The 23,219-nt window shown below is 35.2% G+C and overlaps 1 protein-coding gene across 13 annotated transcripts in view; it reads left to right on the top strand.

The window, feature by feature from the left end:
- Window positions 1–23,219, top strand: part of ANKS1B (ankyrin repeat and sterile alpha motif domain containing 1B) — a 1,095,895-nt gene that overhangs the window by 388,368 nt on the left and 684,308 nt on the right. The gene's annotated exons all lie outside the window — the stretch shown is intronic.

Genomic DNA, 23,219 nt, shown 5'->3' with positions numbered 1-23,219 from the left:
ATGCACCAGGGTAACAAGGCTGATTAGGCTTCTCCTGCTGAAAATAAATAAATATTCTGGCTAAAAATACAGAAAAGGAAACCTGAAAAATATTAAAAAGGTGACAAGAAAGTTATATAAATTGAATAACATTTAAATTAGGAAACTTTTGGGGGTCAGTAGGTTAGTAGGTATAATCAGGCTAAAACATTGGTGAGGGTGGGAAACCAGTGGATTTCTAAAGCCACTTTTGTCCTGAGGGAATTTTCTGAACTTGCTGTTGAACTCTGGTGCTTAAGGCCTCATAAACCTCAAGGTTTATGTACAGAAAAAAATCTCTGTGTCTGTCCAGCATGGAGACTTTAATAGGAAATTCTTCCTCCATAGAGCTGGAACTCCAGGGGCTACACTTTACAGTAATCAGAAATAATTCTGCCCCCTAACCCTCACCCCAAGGAAAGGTGATTTGTCATGAGAAGAACAAGGAGGGAAATTCTTGAGGTGTTATTACCACAAATCGGTCCTCAAATTTCTATCACCTAAATGGTACAAAAAATGTCAACCCATGAGTTTAGTTTAAATACCCTCAGACTTCAAGCGGAAGCAAATGTAATCCCTCTAGAGAGGAATATTCTCTTTTTCCAGGTCCCAAATAATTTCTATAAATACTTTTCTGATTAAAATTAGCAGTGTACCATAATTAAGTCTATAAGGAAAGAAACCCTGAAACCAGAATCACAGAAACAAGAAAGAAGAGATCCACACATGAAAAGACTTCAAATATTGGAATTGTCAGATGCAGACTAAAAAATGACCATACTATTACAAACACACACTTACACCCGGAGAAAAACTACCTCAAATTTAAAACTCAGTGGATAAGTATAACAGCAGATTATATTCAGCTGAAGAGAGATTTAGTGAGCTGGAAATTAGGGCAGAAGAAGTTTTACAGAATGTGGCACAGAGAGAGATGAAAAATATGAAAGCAAAGCTAAGAGACTTGGAGGATACACAGAGAAATTCTAACTTGTCTATTTAAAGCTTCAGAAAGAGAGGAGAGAGAGAATGAGGCAAAAGTAATATATTTGAAGAGCTAATTTTCCAAAAGGAATAGGCTTGTTCTTGCACTCACATGGAGATGGACAAGTGAATAGTTAATTTCAAGAGTATAATAAGTGTTAAGGCAGTGTTATACAAAGTGCTTTGGGAATAGAAAAAAGGATCATTTAACTTCACCTGGGAGTTTGGGAAAGACTTCATGAAGGAGATGATGTCTGTGTCCATTATCTATTGTTATTTAACAAGCCACCCCGAAACTTACTGTCTTAGAGGAACATCAGTCATTTAGTTTGTTCACAAATCTACAAGTTTGGCAGAGTTCATTTGACAGGGGTAGCCTGTCTGTGCCATGTGGTATGAGCTGAGGCTGCTCAACTAAGGGAGAAAGGACCCATTTTCAAGATGGCCCACTACATGGCTGGCAAGTTGGTGAGAGCTTACAGATTGGCTGGGTTTATGGGCTGGGGACCATTTTTCCTCTCCATGGACTGCTTGGGTTTCCTCATGACATACTGGCTAGATTCTGAGAGCAAGCATCTGAAAAGGACCAGGTGGAAGCTGTACCATTTTTATTATCTAGGCTTCAAAGTCACAGACCATCACTTCTACTACAGTTCCATATCTACTCAGATTCAAGGGGAGAGAACATGAACCCCCCTTCCTAATGGAAGGAATGTCAAAGTTACTTTGTAATAAGAAGATATATGATGGGAGATACCTTTGTTGTCAGTTTTAGAAAATACAGTTTTCCACCAACTGTCCTTTGGGCACAATAATTTATATTCTTTGCCTATGCAAATTATACTTGTTTATACCTTCAGGACTTCCCATCATCAGCCTATTACAGCATGAGCTCCAAGTCTAGGTTCAGGTGGGCATGAATCTCCCTGGTGTAATTCTGTTGGTGCAGGATCTTGACTGCTTTTGCTCTTGGCAGTGATGACCTATGAACTAGACAAGTTATCAGTCTCCTCTCCTACACACCCAACATATAATGGTGAATCAGACATAGGAGAACCACAACTGACACGCTCATCTAAACACAGGGAAAACAAGGCACACGGTGATCCCTAGTCTGTGGCAATTCTGAATCTAACCAGGCACAGTTCCTTGATTAAGACTCAGTCTTATGGCATAGGAATTGTTCTCTGTGGCACTTGGTTCCTCTGTCTGAATCATTATTTTCCATAAAAAGCATCCTGTGTTTATAGCTGAGTATCTTTCTTCCTTGCTTTTAGTCTGTTAAAGATTAGGGATCAAAAGGGCTCTTTTCATTTTATATTGCTGTTCCTTCCAGTTCGGGCTGATATAATTTCTTTTAAAACTTTGTGGACTTGGGGCACCTGGGTGGCTCAGTGTTGGGTGTCTGCCTTCAGCTCAGGTCATGATTCCAGGGTCCTGGAGTCGAGCCCCACGTCGGGCTTTCTGCTCAGCGGGAAGCCTGCTTTTCCCTCTCCCACTCCCCCTGCTTGTGTTCCCTCTCTCACTGTCTCTCTCTGTCAAAATAAATAAATAAAATCTTTAAAACAAAACCAAAAACAAAAAAAACTTTGTGGACTTGTTGTGTTCCAGTTTATATTCCACTTCATTAGACAAAAGCTTATCTGCAGATAAACTCCTTCTCTGCTTTGGGCTCCTTATGAGACTTCTCTGAGATAATGTCTTTGAGATTCTTAGAAACCCTATTGTTGAACAGGGAGCATCTGTGAGTCAGGCCCTTAAAAATGCTTAGAGGGTCTTTTGTCTGGCTTAAAGATTCTATACAGCACCACCCGAGAGATTTCTTAGGCCTTAACAAATGATGTTGTATCCCACCCAGATTTGGTCATTGGCCTTCTTAATTTCAAAATTGTTTGCCAATTGGAACACCTGCAAATAATAAGCCAGTTTTGTTTTTGTACCCAGAAATTCCTGGCTCCTTTGTATTTATTTGGTAGATCATTCTTCAGTTCTCTCTTGGCTTTTGCATGTTATCACAGGCAGCCAGATGAAGCTGGGTTGCTCTTTAAATATTCTTCCTGGAAACATCCTTAGATCATAGAGTTCATTTGGTTCATTTCTATTTTCCGTGTTACTGCAGATGTCAATGTTGCCAAACTCTCCATTACTACAACACAAATGATGCTTTGCTTTTAGCTTCTGATTACATTTGCTCTCCTTTAAGCCTTTACCAACAGCTTTCTCATAGTTCTGTGGGCTTCCAAGAGTCCTCTCTTTGGCCCTTATGGCTTCTGCAGTCACTCACTTGGAGACCCTTCCAGCTTCTGTCTGTTGCCCAGTCACAAAGTTCATGCCACATGTTTTAGATTTTTGTTATGGCAACACCCCATTTCCAAATATCAGAATCTATTCTGGTCATTGATGGATGCATAACAAACTACCTCAATACTTAGTGTGTTAAAAAAAATAGTCATTTATTTTGTTTATAAATCTGTAATTTGGGGACAGCTCTGTAGGGACAGCTTCTTTCTGTCTCAAGTGATATCAGCTGGAACAGCTTCAAGGGGGGCTGAAAGATCCATTCTCAATATCGATTCTTACTCATATGGCTGGCATGGCCTACTTAGACTTCCTCATGGTAAGTGATGGTGTTCCAAGAGCAAACATCCTAGGAGAAGTGAGGCAGAAGCTGTATTGCTTTTTATAACTTAACTCAGAAGGCAACATCACTTCTGTGGTAGTCAAGAGCCTACCAATATTTAAGTAAAGGGGCTTTAATCACTTCTCCCCTTTATAGGAAAGGTTACTAAAGTCATGTTGTAAGAAGATATTCTTGTAGCCTTTCTTGGAAAATACAAACTCCCATAATACCTGAATTGTTTATTGCTGTTATTCTTTTTCAAGTGGGATAAGAGTTAATTTGCATGGATATATGATTTTCCCTGATTGTGTTCAATCATCTGGATTCCATATAAAAGAAGCCAGTTTGCTCCGTTGACCTAGGCTTAATTCATGATGATTGATAGTCTGCACTTTGACCATGATTGTGAATTCTAGGGGTGAGGGAGTCCAGAACATAAGTGGAAGAATTTTTCTTTTTAATGATATGAATAGGGATGAATACAAGTCAGAGCAGTTTCTGTTCTAATTCTAGATGGCACTTTATCAAGTGAACCTCACAGAATTCTCCTCCATAATCAACCTAGCAGGTGGAAGAGAATATCAGCATCACTGTTTGTCTTCTGTCTGGTTGAGGATGAGGTCTGTGTCATTTTCCTTTGTTGATTCTATTAACCCATAGATTTTGCATGGATCCAATTACTTCCAGGTCTCACTCTGCTATGCCTGATCCCTTGTGACTCCTGCCTAGCTTTGCCTTTTCCTCTCAGGGCCAACTAACTAAGCTGATGAACTCAAGGAAGTTACTGCCCTCTGTTGAGGCTACTGATGTTTTCCCTATGTTACCAAGTCCTTTACTGACTAAACATAGGAATTTCAGATGTGGAGACATCTCTTGATGTACATGAGTCTTTTAGAGGCCCTCAGATCGAACTGGGTGGGTAGCTACCCTACAGTTCCTCATCCACTCAATAAAAACTTATTGGGTACTTACGGTGTTTTAGGCATTGTGCTAAATGTGTAGCAATGTGTAGAAACAGTGTAAGTCCTGATATTTAGAAACTTAGAATGTGTTAAAATTAAGGGTAGTAAGTGCAATGAGAGAGGTGAGCATAAGGTGTTCCAGGAGGGTAGAAAGGGAAGGATTGAGTAAAAGCTTACTGGAGGGGGTGCTGCCTGATCTGAGCCTCAAAGAAGGAGAATTAGATGCATGAACGGGAGGTGTATGGTGTGTGGATGAATGAGAGGTGTGTGTAGGGATCCAGAGGCATGGAAGAACATAGAGCATTCAGAGACTATGACCAACTTAGCATGGTTAAAGCATAGAATGCTACTAAGGAAAAATGCATAAAAGAACAAGAGGTGACATGCAGAAGTTTGGATTTCACCTGACAACAGAAATGAATCATTGATAGACTTTAAGCAGGGACATGATGTGATAGGTTTTTGTTTTAGAACAGTCTCTCTGGAAGCAATATGAAGAATAGATTGGACAGAGATGAGGCTTGAGACAGGACAATTAATCAGGAGATCAGTGTTCAGTCTCAGCAAAAAAAAAAAAAAAAAAAAAAAAAAAAGAGGGGGGCCAAAAAAAAAAAAAAACAAAAAAAAAAAGGGGGGGGGAAAAAAAAAAAAAAAAAAAAAAAAAAAAAAAAAAGATGGTGGCCAGTACAAAGGCAATGCCAGCAAAGAGAGGAAGGGGGAACAAAGAGGAGAGGTATAAAGGAGTGGAGGTATCCCTTCTCCCTTTGAAAATTCTGCCATTTAGGAAATAAGTAGACAAGGAAACTAAATAGTTATATTTTAGAGAATGCATTTTATAGTTTTCGGTTAACTGTGCTGGATAAACATCACTTAGGTTTACAGACAAAATGAGGATTTCTACACACACAGGAATTGCATTCTGAAGCTTTCCTGGAGAGATTGAGAGAGAGGCAATAGAGGGATGACTAGGTCTTTACAGGGATTGTTATGTGTTGAATTGTGCTCCACCCCCCTTTTTTTTTGGACTTTTAATCACTAGTACATCAGAATGTGACCTTACTTGGAGAATTTGGAGATAGAGTCTATAGAGGTAATCAAGTTAAAATGAAGTCATTAGGTGGGCCCTAATCCAGTGTGACTGGTGTCCTTATAAGAAGGGGGAAATTTAGACATAGAGAGAGATATGCAAAGAGGGAAGATGATGTGAAGAGACACAGGAAGATGATGGCCATCCACAAGCCAGAAAGACCCAGAATAGATCCTTCCCTCATGGCCCACAGAAGAAACCAACCTTAATTTCAGACTTCTAGCCTCCAGACTGTGAGACAATACATTTCTGTTGTATAGGACACCCAGGTAGTATTGCTTTGTTACAACAGCCCTAAGGAGTGATTGCAGGGACCGTAACTGAGTCTACAAATTCGATCATAGAAGGGAGGGGTGAATGAGGATCCTGGGCCCCTGAGGGCAGACCTTGCCTGTCTTGCTCATTTCAGAGGCTAAGCACTTGAGGGTCTTGGTTGTGACTGGCAGTGTCATTCATGGATATAGAATATGCATTTTCACATAAAATCACAGTTAAGTATGCATATTAGTTCCCTGTCTGTGGTCTTTCCTATTTATTAACTAGTTAAGCCAGTACAAAGTAGATCTCATCCTGAAAAAAAATTCTATCATATTCACTGGTTTAATTTAAATATGAAAGCAACTTATTAGTAAACCTATATTCAACAAGATTTTACAGTTCAACCAGAAAATAAGTGATACTCTTTGTAAGGAGCATTTTACTAATCCCTCAATGACTACAGATTTCATATGGAATAAAGAATGCTCTTTAAATAAAGATCAGCAGAAGTCCAGTACTTGCTTGGTAAATTCACTAAGACTCATGCTCATGCAGTCAATATTGACTCATGTTTGTTTCCCTTACTGCATCAAGCAAAAGATCTTACATAGTCGTAGTGGGAATTCAATTGCATAAATGACCGAATAATTAAGTGAGTGAATGAATGAATGACTATTACCTTTAAGAGAAAATGGCTGTAATGACAAAAAAAGCCCTATGAAATCGTCAGATGCAATCAAAGATAACATTTTCTTATCTGTCTTTCATTTAATTTTAACCTTCACAGGGGAATTTTTCCATTTTATGGTAACTAGGCAACCTGTTATTTTGAATCACTTAGTGCAGGCTTTGCACCCTATGGATGCTCAATAAATCCGTTTTGATTAATGAGCAATTTATAACAACACCATTGAAGACTGTTTCCAACCCCTGGTAGAAGAGAATAGATGATCTCTGATAAAAAGAACACAGTATTTTCATGCCAAGATAGTGTGGGTCTTGCTCACCTCTATTCAATTTGCTAACATGCTTACTGGACTGTGGTCAACCTGAAATGAGAATGTCCTCTGGTGAATAATCCTCCACAACCCACGACACCTCCCCCAACATCCTGAAATAGGTAGTAGCGTGAGGGTGAGTCTGTAACTTACTTATACCAAAATATTTTTTGAAATAGTGGAGCTTCCTTAATTCTAATGCCAAAATTTTGAAATTAAAATAATTCAGACTGGACTAGGGCTAATGTTTATCTTTGCTAAGCAAGTGGGTAGTGTCAACATGATTTCTGTGGGTATGTTTAACTCATTTAAGAGAGCAAACTATTTTTAAGCCCCTTGGAAGCATTCTTTTACATACAAATACTGGCCTTGCTGATAAGAACCTTTTTTATCAAACAGCAATTATTTATTTGGCATTTGCTCTGTGTTCAGTGCTGTCTTAGCCATTTATTAAAGTAGTAAATTGTAAATTTGTGACCCAGTGTTGGTTTATAGAGGGGGCAAAGAGAGAAAACTAGGGCAGCAGTACCTGCAGAGAAATCCTGGTAAATTGACTGCTTCCTTCATCCATATGGGCAGCTTACCAATTTGAAAATGTAATCATCTCAGTTGGCTCAAATTGGTGGAAGTTAGCTATATTTGGGAAACAGCATTCTAAACAAAAAGAAAATTATACTTTTTCCATCAAATCAGTTTTACCTGTACTGTGTATGAATAACATGAACTGTAGAATAATAAGATATCTAAAAATATAATAAATTCTTATGAAGTGGATATAATTATGGATATAATAAATTCTTATGAAGGGGTATAGGCTTTCTATGATGTCATTTATGGTATCCTATAGAACAATGTCAGAACATGTACAAAAAGGAGGTAAACGTTCATATATTCATGTTCACCAGGGTGCCTTGGTGGCTCAGTCAAAGTATTGGACTCCTGATTTTGGCTCAGGTGATGATTTCAGGGTCATGGGATCAAGCCTCAAATCAGGCTCCACACTGGGTGTGGGGCCTGGTTAGTTTTCTCTCTCTTCCTCTCCCTCCCTCCCTCCCCCCACTCTCTCCCTCTCAGGAAAAAAATACATACATACATACATACATAAAAATAAAAAATAAATTCATGCTCACCAAATTCAAGTGGGGCCTCCACACTTTGTCACATTCCACTCTCACTCTACTGTACTCTCCTCAAAGCTCAGATACTTTTTCCTACCTTGTGTCTCACTCTCAGCAGATGGTCTCATATCCTAATTAATAATGAAAATTGAACCATCAGACGGAACTGTGTTGACGTCCTCCACCAAGTTTACAAATGCAACTCCCCTGCACCCTTCTCTTGCCTATACCTCCTGTTAAAGTGGAGGGGTTTTCCTTCTATCAAGTCTCCTTTCCTGTGTCTTCTCAGGAGTGTGACCCTTTTAGTCCTTCACTCTTCCCCCTGATTTTTAAATTGTCCTTCCACTGGATCATACACATTAACATTTAAATCTGCTTAAGCCTTTTTCATATGAAAAATAGAAACAACAATAACAGCTATCAATGAAAGCAACAAATAAGCACTAACTAAAAAGTCTCCTGACTCCCTTTAACTCCTCAGCTTCTATCCAACCCTTCACATTCTCAGTATGTTCATTTTTTCCCTTTCCTTCCACGTCTCTGCCTACTTTAGTCCAGTTTCCCTTCCTCACTGCTCTTTCCAAATGTACTTCCTAAAGGTACCAATGACCTTAATATCACAAAATTGAGAGGACATTTCTCAGCAGCATTCCACAAGTTAGTGATACCTCCATCTTGATACCCTTTCTTCCTTTTGCTGTCTAAGGATAATTTTCATCTTATTACACTGTTCCCTCTCTATGCTGACCGCTGACATTTTTCTGTATGGCTTTAAAAGTTGGGAGTTTCTCAGGTTCTGACAAAGTCCTCCCTATTCTTTTTACTTTTTTTCTCTTCCTAAATCATTCCATCCACAGTATGGTTTCTGTTACTATCAACATGACTCCCAAATTTTTCCCTCCAATCCATACCACTTCTCTCAACTCCAGCCTCATCCATTTTTCCATCCATCCATCCATCCATCCATCCATCCATCCACCCCCTGAATATCTCCACCTGTATGTCTCAAAGGTGCCTTAACCCTAACATAGTCAAGATTAAACTCCTATCTTTATCCCCAAACTTGTTCTTCCTGCAGAGTTCCATATCTCAGTGAGTGAATCATTCATCTGACTGCAGAAACCTGGGTGTCATTCTCACCATCTCTGTTTCCATTGACTCTTATACTCAATCAGTCACCAGGTCTTGTGATTTTTAACAGCCATAGGTGTTAAGGTGAAGTTAATTCTATAACTTACGCTCTATCTGTAATTAAGCCTCCAATCTCCCTGTTTCTCTACTATTACCAACAACTCTTAGAGATTATTTTAATAATAAAATATTAATGGTCTTATTTTCCTTCCTTGAATTTTTTGTTTATGTTGCAGCCAAAATAATCTTAGAAATCACAAATCTGATTGTATCACTTCTCTGGTTAAAACCTTTTAGTGACTTGTCATTGTTCTTAGAAAAATGACCCAAATCCCAAATAAGGTTCAAAATGCCCTGAATGATGTCCTCTCTACCTTTCTTCCTTCCTTTCTTCCTTTCTCTTTTTTTTTCTTTTCTTTCTCTCTCTCCCTCTCCCTTCCTTCCTTCCTTCCTTCCTTCCTTCCTTCCTTCCTTCGTTCCTTTCTTCCTTCCTTCCAACTTTCCATTTTAGCCTCATCTTTCAGCAGTTTCTACCTTCCCACACTGGCCATCTTTAGTTCCTTTTAGTTCTTTAATGGGGGCAAGCTTCTTCCTACCTGTGGGCTTCACGTGCCTAAACCAATGTCTGCTCCTACTGTCTCTTTTCCTTCTGTTTCCCCCAAGTAGACAACATGTATTCTTCCTCAGGGAAAATCCTTTTGTGAGCACCCACACACACCCATGCCCCAGACTAAGTATATGGAGGCCTCTGTTTTCTTCTCTTTAGCACCTTCTAATTTTACTTTCTTCTATAGTCCTTACTTTGATTACAATCACATAGTTATTTTGAGGTTATTTATTTTAATATCTGTTTAGGTTGTTTATCTGATACAGTTCAAAATCTTGCCTATCTGTTGACCATTGTAATCAGAGCTTCTAGCAAAATCACTGCCACATAAAAGATACTCAATAAATATTAATGAAAAAAAAATAATAGCTAATGTTACTGAATACTTTGTGCATCTTAATTTGTTTAATCTTAAGCAAATATATATGAATTAGCTAGTATTATCATTCCCATTTACAGATAAGGGAAACAAGTCACAGAAAAGTTTAGAATTCTCTAGAAAATGGCAGCTCTGGAATTTGAATACAGGAGATTCAGCTCTGGAGACCATATTCTTAACCACATCCACAGTTAATGAATTAATTAATTACTTAATCATGCAATTTTGATATTCTTTTGAATTTGCCAGAATAAATCTTGAATTTTTCCTTTCAAACAAAATAGGCAGAGTTGGAAACTTGTTTAGTGTTTTGTGATAAATCTATATGATGCCCATTTGTGAAGTAGTACTAGAGGATGTTCTAATCAATTTAAAATAAGTGGATGTATTAGAGACAACCAAAAGTGAAAACAAGTGAAAAATTAATAATGATAAATTCAAAGAATAGACTCATCTATAATCATTAATGTTTTCAAATAATATCTAATTATTCAAATGTTCATAATGGCATATACTTGCCACTCAGTAAATATCTATTGAATGAATGAATGTATATTTACCATTTGATACAAATTTAGTTGAAAATATTATTATGTATTTGTGCATGGGAAGTAAAAGACCTGAAAGGTATTATATTAATTGTATATACTATCTCTGGATGCTAAGATTACATGTTATTTCTGTTTTCTTCTTCATACTTTTTTGTATTGTCCAAATTTTCTACAATAAACACATACTGCTTTTATAATTAGAAAATAATTTTAAAAAACTTAGCATCTAGAAAGTTAATCATGTCAAAACAATTCACATTTATCTAATTAATGTTAAATATGTAGGTGATCTCCCTCTTTGAAGAAAGAAAGTTGAATAGGCTAAGGATAGATACTATCTCTAAAATACTGAAACTTCTCCTGCAATAAGCCTTCATCTATTAAGGATACAGGTTTTAACCTCCATTTTGCTTATACTTCAGAATATTTTAATTTAGATTATCTTGTTCGGTGTACTGGTTGAACACTTGACGAGAGTTATTCTCAGTGCTCCTAAGAGAAGCAAATCAGAGCTCATGGGAATTTACAGTTGTATAATTTCAGTCCATTCTAATGATTAAATTATTATTTCATGGACTCACTCTTATTAATTTCGTTCTGTTTAGCAGTAGCTACATACAGCACTAAGTTGGAAATAACATTATACTGAAAATATAATCTTAAAGAAATCTTACGTAATGCTTGTAGTCTCATATTTAACCTTTTTTTCTCCCTACACTGTCTAGACATGTCAGATACATCAACTGACAAGCTCACTAATTCATTTTATATTATTTTCCATAGATGCTGTACTATTAATGTAATGTTATACTAAAACTACTAGTTCTCTCTTTAGGTACTCCTACACTCTTAATTAAGGTACATTAGCAAAATTAACACCCAACTACAGTCACATTATACATTTAGAAAGTAACAATTTTACATTATTATATTTTATTCTAGATTTTAACCAATGTATTACATTTTACATTTATATTAGAATACACACATTCAAGAAACTCACAATAGAATGTTTTTTCATTGGTCTCTCAGAGGTGATTTATAAAAATGAAAGGACAAAAATAGCTTATTCTTAGGTATTATTTTGGGGAATTAATAGCCTAGGTTTGACTAGTTCAAAAAAATAAAGAATTAAAAGTATTTTCATTATTTAAACTCCACCAAGAATTAATGCACAAAATATTTCTAGATCTCTCATTTCATCACATTTATCATCATCTTCTATTGCAGTTGAGGAAACTAAGTCTAAATAGATGAATAGTTTGTTGAAAGAGATGATAATTCAAAAGCAAATCCATCACTGAGAAGTCGCTGTGACTCTCAGTATATTATTCATAGCTCTTCCTTCAGTGTTCCATCCTACTGTTTAGAACTTTTTTAATGAGATCATTGATTCATTCATTTTTCCTCAGCTATTTATTGAGGACTTACTATTTTCCCAGCCCTTAGGTGTATGAGACACAAAGAAAAAGAAGACATTAGACATAAAGTAATAGGGGAGGTTTTATCTACAATACATTGCAAAATAAAAGCTTAAAGCATTCTAGGTGCCTACTGAGTCAATAGGGCTCAAGTAGACCATTACTGCATCCAGAATTATATATTTTACTGCCAAACTTGGCCACATTTGTTCTCTGTGGGGTATTCTATTCTGCTATTTATGCAAAGAACCCAGAGAAAGAACTGTAGGTGCCATTTAATCACATAGGTTTTTCTATGCCTTTCATTTCTTATAGAATCATTGAAATCACTACTGAATAGTCATCTAGTGTCTTCTGTGTCTCTTTCCTGTGAATAGAGGAAATGAAAAGAGAATAATAGAATGCTAAAAACTGTGCTATAAACAAGTCAAAAGCAGTGAAACAGCATTTCTTTCCTTAGAAAATTTAAAAGTAAGCAGACATTAAATCATAGGCAAGTATGAGGATCCTGGATCATCATTTCAACAGAAGCATACTTTGATTACTCTAACCAAAGGTGGAAAGGAGTGATTTGTCTAAATTCTGAAACATAGCAACACAAAAGTCTTTCTGAACCTATGAACTCATTTTAAATCTTTTGTTTCCCTTAGGAAAACCTGTTATATTGGTGTTCTTATTTTTTAGTACAGAATAATAATTTTTAATATTGCTACTAATATAATGCTTGTTTTTTCTTCTAGTATCCTTTGAAAAATAAGTTTATCACTATATACTTAGATTGAACTTATTATAATAAGTTCTCATTATAAAATTGAATAAATTATTTTGTTAATTTTGTTCAAATATGTAAAAAGTAAAATAAGTAAAAGTAAAAAGTAAAAAAAAAAATTTACTGAATCTTACCTATCAGGGTAACTAATGCTAACATTCTGGTTTATTTCTTTCCTGTTTTTTTTTTTTCTGTGCATAGCTTTTATACAAATGTGAATGAACATTTGGTATATATAGACTTGTATTGTTTTGATTTTTTAAATCAGTTACATTTTTCTGATTATGAAAGTATAACATGACCTATCAACTCAGCAAGGTCTGTCAGGTTTATTTTAAAGTGACCCTTCCCCTCTTCTCCAGTGCATCAAAAACAATGATGAGGGATAAAATATAAAATGAGAAAATTATAAATTCTAGCTGTGCTGAAAAAAAAAAAAAAAGAAAATATCCTATCCTCAGTTGGATGAGAAACACAAAATAGAAATTGGAACCTAAATGGCAGTCCATCTGGTGACTAGGCCCAGAAATGGGCAGGATCCATAGGAAGACTGCATCCTTCAGGGTAATGGAATCTGAAAGAGCCCCACTTCAAATGGGAGCCAAAGGTCAGGCCTATTGCTAAAAATGTAGAGCTGGAGGTGTTAAATTTCCAGACAATAAAAGCAAGGAAGATAGAAGTTTATGATCAGAGAGTAAGTGAAGTGGGCTGAAAAACTAGAGAGACAAAGACACCTAATGACTTTTGATTTTTTTTGTTACAAATGTTTCTAATAAAAATTTTAAGAGAAACCAGTAAAAATTAGAAGCACAATTTATTCTTCCAAACTAATAATGGAAAATAAAAGAATAAAGAAATCTTTATTAATTAAAATGTCCTTAAATCTGGAAAACAAAAAGTGAAACCAACAGTAAGTATGGCAAACCAAAACTACAAAATAGAAAATAATTAATAAAAGACAAAGATGATCATATTGGATGCAATTTTTAAAAATCATGCTATACTCTTTTTCCAGGAGTCAAATGTAAATAAAAATGACACAATGGGGTTAAAAAACAAAAGATCAAGTGAAACCAACCTAAAGAAAGGCATTAAAGCAATAGCATCAGTCAAAATATAATTGAAAGTTGAAAACATTAAAAGAGGTAAAGAGGGATACTATAAAACAAAGACTAAAACACAATATAGCAAAAAGTATAAAGTCACAAAATTTGTCACACATTTTTCACATACAACATTGCCTTGAAATATTAAAAGCCAAAACTGATAGGAGTTCAAAGACAAACTAAAATCCACAATTTGTGCAAGATTTTAATATACCATATTTCACTGAAAATGAAATTAAAGAAACATAAGAATATACTTTGAAAATGAAGAAAAATTAAGAAACTTAGTATAAGAACATACTATGTTGAATAATATAACTAACAATCATGATTTAATAGACATATCTAGAACTATGTACCCATCAATAGAGAATACATATATTCTTTTCACACATATACGTAAAGCACTTAGAAAAACTAACTACTTACTGGATCACAGAGGCAGTCTTAATGTATCAGATAATCATGTCCCAATCTCAGGTTATAATGTAATAAATTATGAATTAATAATAAATAATAATACATCATACTATATTTGAAAAAAATTTTCTATATTGAGAGGCTTACAAATGACAAATATATGTGTGTGTAGTTCTGAATTAAAACCTATAATACAATGCATAATTTTATAAGGGATTTTATAATTTTATAAGGGGAATACTAATCATTTCCCCCATTTCGCCCAACCCAATTGTGCCTACTTCTTCACCCACCTTCATTTAAACAATACTAACAGCTTAGTATATATCCTTTAGCATACAAGCAAAGAAAAGCATGTATATGTATATACATATGGGTTTTATTTCTTTTTACCAAAATAGAATCATGCCATACCTATTAGTTTGCAACTTTATTTTTTTCTTTCATTGTATCCATTCATAGGGATTATAGTTGTCTGTGAGCAAGACTGTCCTTTTTGCTGTTGTTAATTAACTGGAGAAACTTGCAGGTCTTCCCCATGCAGTTACATGGCTTTAGAGGGCCAGCATGTGTAAGTTTCGGTGGACCAAGGAAGGGCTGGGATTTTCCTAAAATTACCAGGGTTACCTCATCTCCTTTACCACCTTGCACACAATGACTGAAACAGTAAAGAAAAAAAGGAGAGATTGTAATATGGTATATGACAAATTTCATGATGATGCTAATTGCAATTTACAATGGGTGCAGAGCAAACTGAAAAAGATGTTTATTGTCTAAAAAATTTTTTTAAAGACAATAAAGTGGAAAATAATAAGAGGTACATTCATCAACTGCATAGTAAATTTGATAAGAAGTTTGTTCTCAACAGTGAAAAGAGAATCAATGAAAATTATTTGCTTAAAATCAGAATTAAATTTAAATATCCCACAAAACATTTTAAAACATTTTTTAGCAGGATCCAAACTTATAATTTAAATTTATGCAATACCCTTTGACTTTTCTATTAATAATACTGAGTCAGGGAACTTACTTAGGTAGACATAATTTTGAAGCTGAAATTATTGTATGTCAAAATTAAATCAATTCTTCTAAAAGCAATGAAACAATTTCATCAATGTGGATGCAAACAGTAAAGGAAAATAATTTTTTTTCAGTTATTTGAAAACTTTTATGTTTAGAACAACTTTGTTTACAGTTGAATCTACTTTTCCAACTGTAATTTTACAAAATTTTAATTTTGGAAACACATGATCTATATTTCCAATGAAAGTTTACTGCCTGAATTCACATGCTGAAAGTGTAAATTACACTTCAGATTATGAAGACTTAGTACACAAAAAGGAATGTAAAATATTTTATTAGTAATTGAAATGATAATATTTCAGATGAATTGAGTTAAATGGTATTAAAATTTTATCTATTTTAAAATTTTTTAAAAATGTGGCTACTCACAAATTTAAAATTACATATGTGGCTCACATTATATTTCTCTTAGATAATGCTAGTGTAGATATTAGTGTTTTTTTTTTTTAGTTTGTAGAAAATTTCCTTTCAGCTTCATAATCTCTTGTTGGTACTGCCATACTAATTTTTAGGATTGTTGTCAAATTTGATAAAACCCCTCTTTCATATCTAAGCTATAAGATTTGGAAGAACTTTCCATGTACTAACTTCTGTACATATCAAATATTTCTGGCACACAAATATTTCTAGGTCACACTCATATCACAGTATCACTCATATTGATAGTAGTGCTCTAAACCTTATAGTCACACACCAGGTGAGTTGGCACAAGAGGTGGTAGGGGAATTTCTAGAAACCATTTTAACATCTGGACTATACAAGGAAGTAACTTCAACCTTGCAAATATGTCCTACTAAACCCAAACTAAATGTATCCAAAACTCATCCTCTCCTTAGCCAGATTCCAAAAATGTCTGCAGCCATTTTAATACTACCAAAACCAAAGAGAACTATGATAGCAAGGAAATTGGAGTTGGAAGAAATTTGAAGAGATCTTAACTTACTGCAATTAAAATATTTTACTTTTTACAAAATTTACAAAGACATTTCAGGGACCCTCCCAGCACCTTGGAACAGGCCCATGAAAGTTCAGGATCGTGAAGTTAAAACTTGCGTATTTGCCTTTTCCTACGTATTATTTTTCTCATTCAACAGTATTTCAAAGGACTTCCTTCAAGTCAGTTGGTATCATTGTAATTCATTCTTTTAAAGGTTGCATAATATTTGATGGTATTATGCATTCTTTTAAAGGTTGCATAATATTTGATGGTATCATGATTTATTCCACCTCTATTGATGAGTGTTCACTTCATTTTGCATTATTTTTCCAATTAACAAAAGAGCAACAAACATCTTTGTGCACTTGTCTTATATGGAGGTGCTTTTATTTCTATGATATAAATTTCAATGTGAATCACATGTAAGGATCATACATCCTACTTTCCCTGAGTATTTCCTTGTATGCTTGTTGACCTGGCATAATTGTTACTAGCACTCCCTTTCACTGTCAAAAGTGTCCTGGTTTGGACAATAATTGTGTGCATACCCTAGTGAAAGGATATGTATATTTTAATATATTTAATATCACTGGGCATTTTTTATGTGCCATACATTGCTTTAAGCACTTTACATGTATTATCTCATTTAGTTTCCACAAATATGCTATTATTATTTTTATTTTTACAGATAAGGAAACTGAGGCACAGAGAAATTAAGTAACTTACCCAAGTTCACATTGCTAGTAAGTGTGGAGTCATGATTTAAAGCCCACAGCCTGGCTCCAGAGTAGGGTGACTAACCAAGCCCCAGGACTAAAGGGGTTCCCAGGATGTAGGACTTCCAGGTTTAAAACTGAGAAAGAACCTAGCAAACCAAGGTAAGTTGTCTGTGCTATCAAGAGGCACTGATCTTAATGATGTTCTTTCCAAAATGGCTGTATCCATTTCTGTTGCCATCAGTAGACTGAGAGTAGCTTTTTCCAGCACAACTGTGATATTAAGTCTCTAAGATAACTCCCAATTATCCCACCTCCTAGTATCTATGCCCTGGTGTAATCCCTTCCCCTTGTGTGTGGACTGGACCTAGTGACTTGCTTCTAGTGAAAGGAATATGGCAAAAATAATAGGTGTCATTTCCAAGATCAGGTTACAAAAAAGCTCTGGCTTCCATCTTGCTAGCTTTCTTTTGCTCTCTGGCTTACTCACTCCGATAGAAGCCACTGTCCCATTGTGAGCCTCTGTGGAGAGACCCACATGGCAAAGAACCGAGGGAAGCTTCTAGTCAATAGCCAGTGAGATACTAAGGCCCTCAGTCCAACAGTTCATGAAAATCCAATGCTGCCAACAACCATGAGAGTGAAGCCAACTCCTCCCAGTCAAACCTTAGATGAAACCACAGACCCAGCTGACATCTTAATTATAGTCATCTCTGTTTTTTTTTTTTTTTTTTTAAAGATTTTATTTATTTAAGAGAGAGAATGAGATAGAGAGAGAGCATGAGAGGGGGGAGGGTCAGAGGGAGAAGCAGAGTCCCCGCTGAGCGGGGAGCCCGATGTGGGACTCGATCCCGGGACTCCAGGATCATGACCTGAGCTGAAGGCAGTCGCTTAACCAACTGAGCCACCCAGGCACCCGTCATCTCTGTTTTTGTTGGGGGATACTTCTTTATATATTTAGTGTAACAACTGATATACCTGATTTTATTATTTTCATTTTATGTATACACACACACATGCACATACATTATGGTAGCTACAAACCAAAATCTACAATAGACACACACAAAAATAAAGAGAAAGGAACCCAAACATAACACTAAAGAAAAACACCACACCACAAGGAAAGAGACCAAGAAAAGAAGGGAACAGAAAAGAACTATAAAAACAATCATAAAACAATTAACAAAATAGCAATAAGTACATACCTATCAATAAATACTTTAAATGTAAATGGACTATATGCTCCAATCAAAAGACATAGTGTGGCTGAATGGTTAAAAAAAACAAACAAACAAGACCCATCTATACGCTGCCTATAAGAAATCACTTTGGATCTAAAGGCACACACAGACGGAAGTGAAGGCATGGAAAAAGATATTTCCATGCAAATGGAAACAGAAAGCTGGAGTAGGAATACTCATATCACACCAGTCAGATTGGCTATTATTAAAAAGAAAAAATAACAAGTGTTGTAAAGATGTGGAGTAAAGGGAAACCTTGTGCACTGCTGGTAGGAATGTCATTTGGTGCAGCCACTATGGAAAACAGTGGGGAGGTTCCTCAAAAAATTAAAAATAGAACTATCATGCAATCCAGCAATTCCACTTCAAGATATTTGTACAAAGAAAATGAAAATATATGCACCCCTATGTTCATTATAGCATTATTCACAATAGCCAAGGTATGGAAACAACCCAAGTGTCTGTCTATAGATGAACTGATAACAAATTATGGTGATAGTTCAGAACTAAACTTACTGTGAGGATCATCTCAGAATATGTAGAAATATCGAATCACTTCAAGGTACACCTGAAACTGATAAGTTGTATGTCAGTTCTACTTTAAAAAATTTATGTCAGGATTTCAGGTTAGGTTTGTCGATTTCAAAGCTCAGGTTTGTTGTTTGTGATCCCTCCATTTCTTGGTATTTCCTCCATGAATATCCTATTCAAACTGAACTCTTCTTTATTCCACAAATGTGCCTAATTCTTTTCCATCTCTCTACCTTTTGCTGATCATACCTCCAACTCTTGGAATGCCCTTCCCACTTACTTCTTCATGTATGAATTTTACTAATCTGTCAGAGACTTGCTTAGTCATCACCTCTGCCATGACACTTTTATTGAGTCCCCAGCCCCAGAAGTAATCTCAGTTCTATTTGTCAGCTACATAGCAAATAGCATGGTCTCTGGTGCACTTCAGCTGCTCCGTACATACTAGTGAGTGATGTTAAAATTCTACTCTGTAACATTGCATATGAATTATTTTGCATTCATAGAATACTTTTCTTTTAAAAGTTCAAGTAAGCTAGAAGATTTTTTTCTTAGCTTGTTATTTTAGAGGAAATGGACAATCATAATGCATAATCTAATGTGTAGTAAGAGAAGCTGAATGGAAGATAAGTCTCATTTCAATCTGAAATTGCAAGCATATTTAGTAATTTTCTCTAAACAGTTTTTACACACCTCATTTCCTTTTTCATCAGCAATTGTTTTGTAGCTGCAGGTGTAAAATGTATGTTGACCATGTAAAACTGTCTTGAACACAGGCTGTCATTTTGCAAATTCCACTGGATAATTGGTATTTTTATAAATAATATAATAAAGGATATTTAAAATGTGCTTCTCATTTGGATTTTCTCCAAAAGAGACCATGGAATTACAAAAACCAGATCACCTTTCTCCATGTCATTAAGGGCTTTTTGATGGTTGCCACTGACATACAGGTTTTGCTTTATTCACTTTATTTCATTTAATATTTTTAAAGGCATTGAGCTAAGAGCTATGGAGGGGATAAGGGAATATAAGTGTCTGCAAAAATATAACCTAGTCTGGAAGAGATAATGAACAATGCAAGGTAGTACAAAATCAAATTATCAGTGTAATGGTACAGATCATGGATTCAGAAGATGGAGACAGTTATAATATTTTCTAAATATTTTAGTACTTGATTACCCATTGTCTTGTACTATGTATTAAATTACATATAAGAAACATTCAAAAAGCTTTTGCCTTACAGTCTGCATAAAGTACCCCTTCTGACTTTGATGCAAATGTAGTCAACAGGCTACCTTGCAGTGAATCATTCCTCAAGGAATCATCTCTTATTCCTGGAATTAAATTCTGTCTCTACCAATTGGTGTTAATAGCTAAAAGATACTGGTCTCAAATTCTACCCAAGTACACACAGTCTTTACTCTAGATGTATCACCTGCAAAGCGTTGTTTATTTTTTTTGCTTTTCCCTCTGGATTTTCTTTCCTCTTCTGTGTTTTATTTTAATTCTTAGGATATTTGGTTTGATAGGGAAAAATAAAACCCATATTATGTGCCTGATAACATGCTAGATATTTTTCATATATATTCTCTCATTTTATCTGCACACATAAACAATAACTTTCTTCTAGATAGTTATTAATCATTCTCATTTTTAAAGTTAAGAAAACTGATGTCCAGAGAGGTTAAATAAATTGTCTAACATTGAGCAGGCAAGTTTTCCACAGACTTCAGCGTCTGGTATTAGAATGTAAGTTTGGATGCTTTTTTGAATTAACATTTACTAAAAGACAAAGAATTAAATTTAATGTTGTATATCTTGTGTTAATAAAAGCTGAGTAATAAGTAGCACAGAACTGAAGAGAAAGGTAATGGAACAAAATACCATGATTGAGTCAGAGACACAGAAGCAGATCCATGAAGACTTCAGATATTGTAATTATTAGGCACAGATAAAAAAAAAAAAAACTGTGCTTGCTATTTTCTACTAAATAAAAGCAAGCTTGAAATCATTAACTGAAAAATGCCAAATGGTGACATTGTATATTTGAAAAAGAACCAAATAGAAATTTTAGAAATGTGAAGTATAAGTCAAATTATGAAAATGATTTGATAGTAGACTAGACACTGCTGAAGAAAGAGCCAATAAACTGGAAAATGAGTATAAAAAACTATTCAGAATGCAACACAGAGAGACAACAATGAAAACTACAAAAGAGAGAATAAATAGTGAGAGCAAAGTCTCTAACGTTATTTCACTGGAGTTCAAAAAACATTAGCTATTATTATTATTATGTCACTTCTTGCTTAAATATCTTCAATATTTCCCATTGCCTATAGAATTAAATATAAACTTATATAATAATAAAACCTCCTTGTAATTATTTAAACTTATCTCCAACTTTTTCCTAACATAACATAACAGCTTTGTCTATGCTCTTTTCCCCTCCATGCCCTTCCTTAAGTTTTATGCTCCATCCCAGCTTTCTTGCCTGAAAACAGAAGCCTTTCATGGCCCTCTTCTTTCCTAGCCACAGTCTGATGATTGCTTCTCCTCTTGCTGTTTCATCATGCTTCCTTTATCTGTTTTCAAATCTCAAATTATATTACATTATACTTTATCTACATGTCTGATGTCACATTTGAGTGTATACTTCTTAAGGGCTTGGATTTTTAAAAATTTTATTAAACTTTATTTTTTAAAGCAGCTTTAGGTTCCCAGAAAAATCAAGCAGAAGGTATAGAGATTTCTCTTGTGCCCTGACCCCACACAGGCACAGCTTCCCCCACTATCAACATTACCCACCATTGTGGTACATTTATTACAGTCAGTGAACCGACCATTCACCCACCATTATCACCCAGTCTCCACATACACGATGCTAGGGCTCACTCTTGATGCTGTACATTCTGTGGTTTGGACAAATGTCTAATGACATGTATCCACCACTGTTGTATCACACAGAATAGTTTTACTGCCCTACAAATCCTCTGTGCTCCACCTACTCATCCTTCCCTACCCTCTACCCTCTGCCTAGACTAATTCTTTTTTTTTTTTTTTAAAGATTTTATTTATTTATTTGAGACAGAGAGAATGAGAGAGAGAGAGCACATGAGAGGGGGGGAGGGTCAGAGGGAGAAGCAGGCTCCCTGCCGAGCAGGGAGCCCGATGCGGGACTCGATCCAGGGACTCCAGGATCATGACCTGAGCCGAAGGCAGTCGCTTAACCAACTGAGCCACCCAGGCGCCCAAGACTAATTCTTTTTAATTTATCCTTACAGCATAACATAATATCTGACATATAGTTGTCCCCAAGTAAATGTTTTTAGATGTATGGTTGAATGAATGAAAGGGAGAGACAAATTGGAAAGAATCAGTGCTTCTTTTCATTGTCTTGATGACTGATATTTTATCTCTGTTTTAATATTTACTCGTACCAATTCTATTCTAGTCAGAAGACCACCCCTACATTACTATCTTTCAGAACTCTGGGTATTCTTGAGATGCTAATTCAGATCTCACCTAATCCATTAAACCTGAGTCAAGAGTAAGCTCTGGATACTTTTATTAAGACTTATTTAATAAATGATCTATTTAATTCAATATGTCACATTTGTATTTTTTTGTTTCACGAACCTATGTCTGGATTCCCCAGTGTAACTGAATTATGTTTTTATATGATGGGTAGAGTTTTCATCCCCTCACTTTTTATAAGCAAGAGGTGTCTTCATAAATTATTACTTTGGGATTGTAGACAATGGCCGTGGAACAGAGAAATTTGCTGATCTATAAAGAATTCACAGTCTCAGTCTCTTTTGTACCAATTCAACTGTCTAGGATAGAAAATTATTGGGAGCTAATTAAAAACAAGGAATTTTTTTTTTTTTAGATTTTAGTTTGCAATGGTTTCCATACAAAGCTGTAGAGGATTGCCAAATTGTTATTAAAATAATATAACTTTTATGTGCTAGCAAGAGTTATTTTTACAACTCTTCCATCCTTTTCCAAGGATATTAAACATTTTTAAACTGCATCTTTTTTTTTTATTTTGTCTTGATAAAAATTTAAGAAGAAAGTTATATGCATGTTGCTGATTTTAAAGTCATCACTTTATTCCTCCTCTGACCCTCAATACTAAACATAAGGGAGAGATTTTTGAAATTTCATTCAATTAGTTTGACTATATAAGAAGATGTGTTTATCTGGGTGCGATGGTTTTGTGTCAGTCTACATTGTAAAACTATTGTGCACAAATGTCAGTTTTTCCTCAGGTTAA

This window comes from Phoca vitulina, unplaced genomic scaffold (genome assembly GCF_004348235.1).
Source record: "Phoca vitulina isolate PV1807 unplaced genomic scaffold, GSC_HSeal_1.0 scaffold19, whole genome shotgun sequence".
Taxonomy (NCBI): domain Eukaryota; kingdom Metazoa; phylum Chordata; class Mammalia; order Carnivora; family Phocidae; genus Phoca; species Phoca vitulina.
This window is presented reverse-complemented; position numbering and strand designations above follow the sequence as displayed.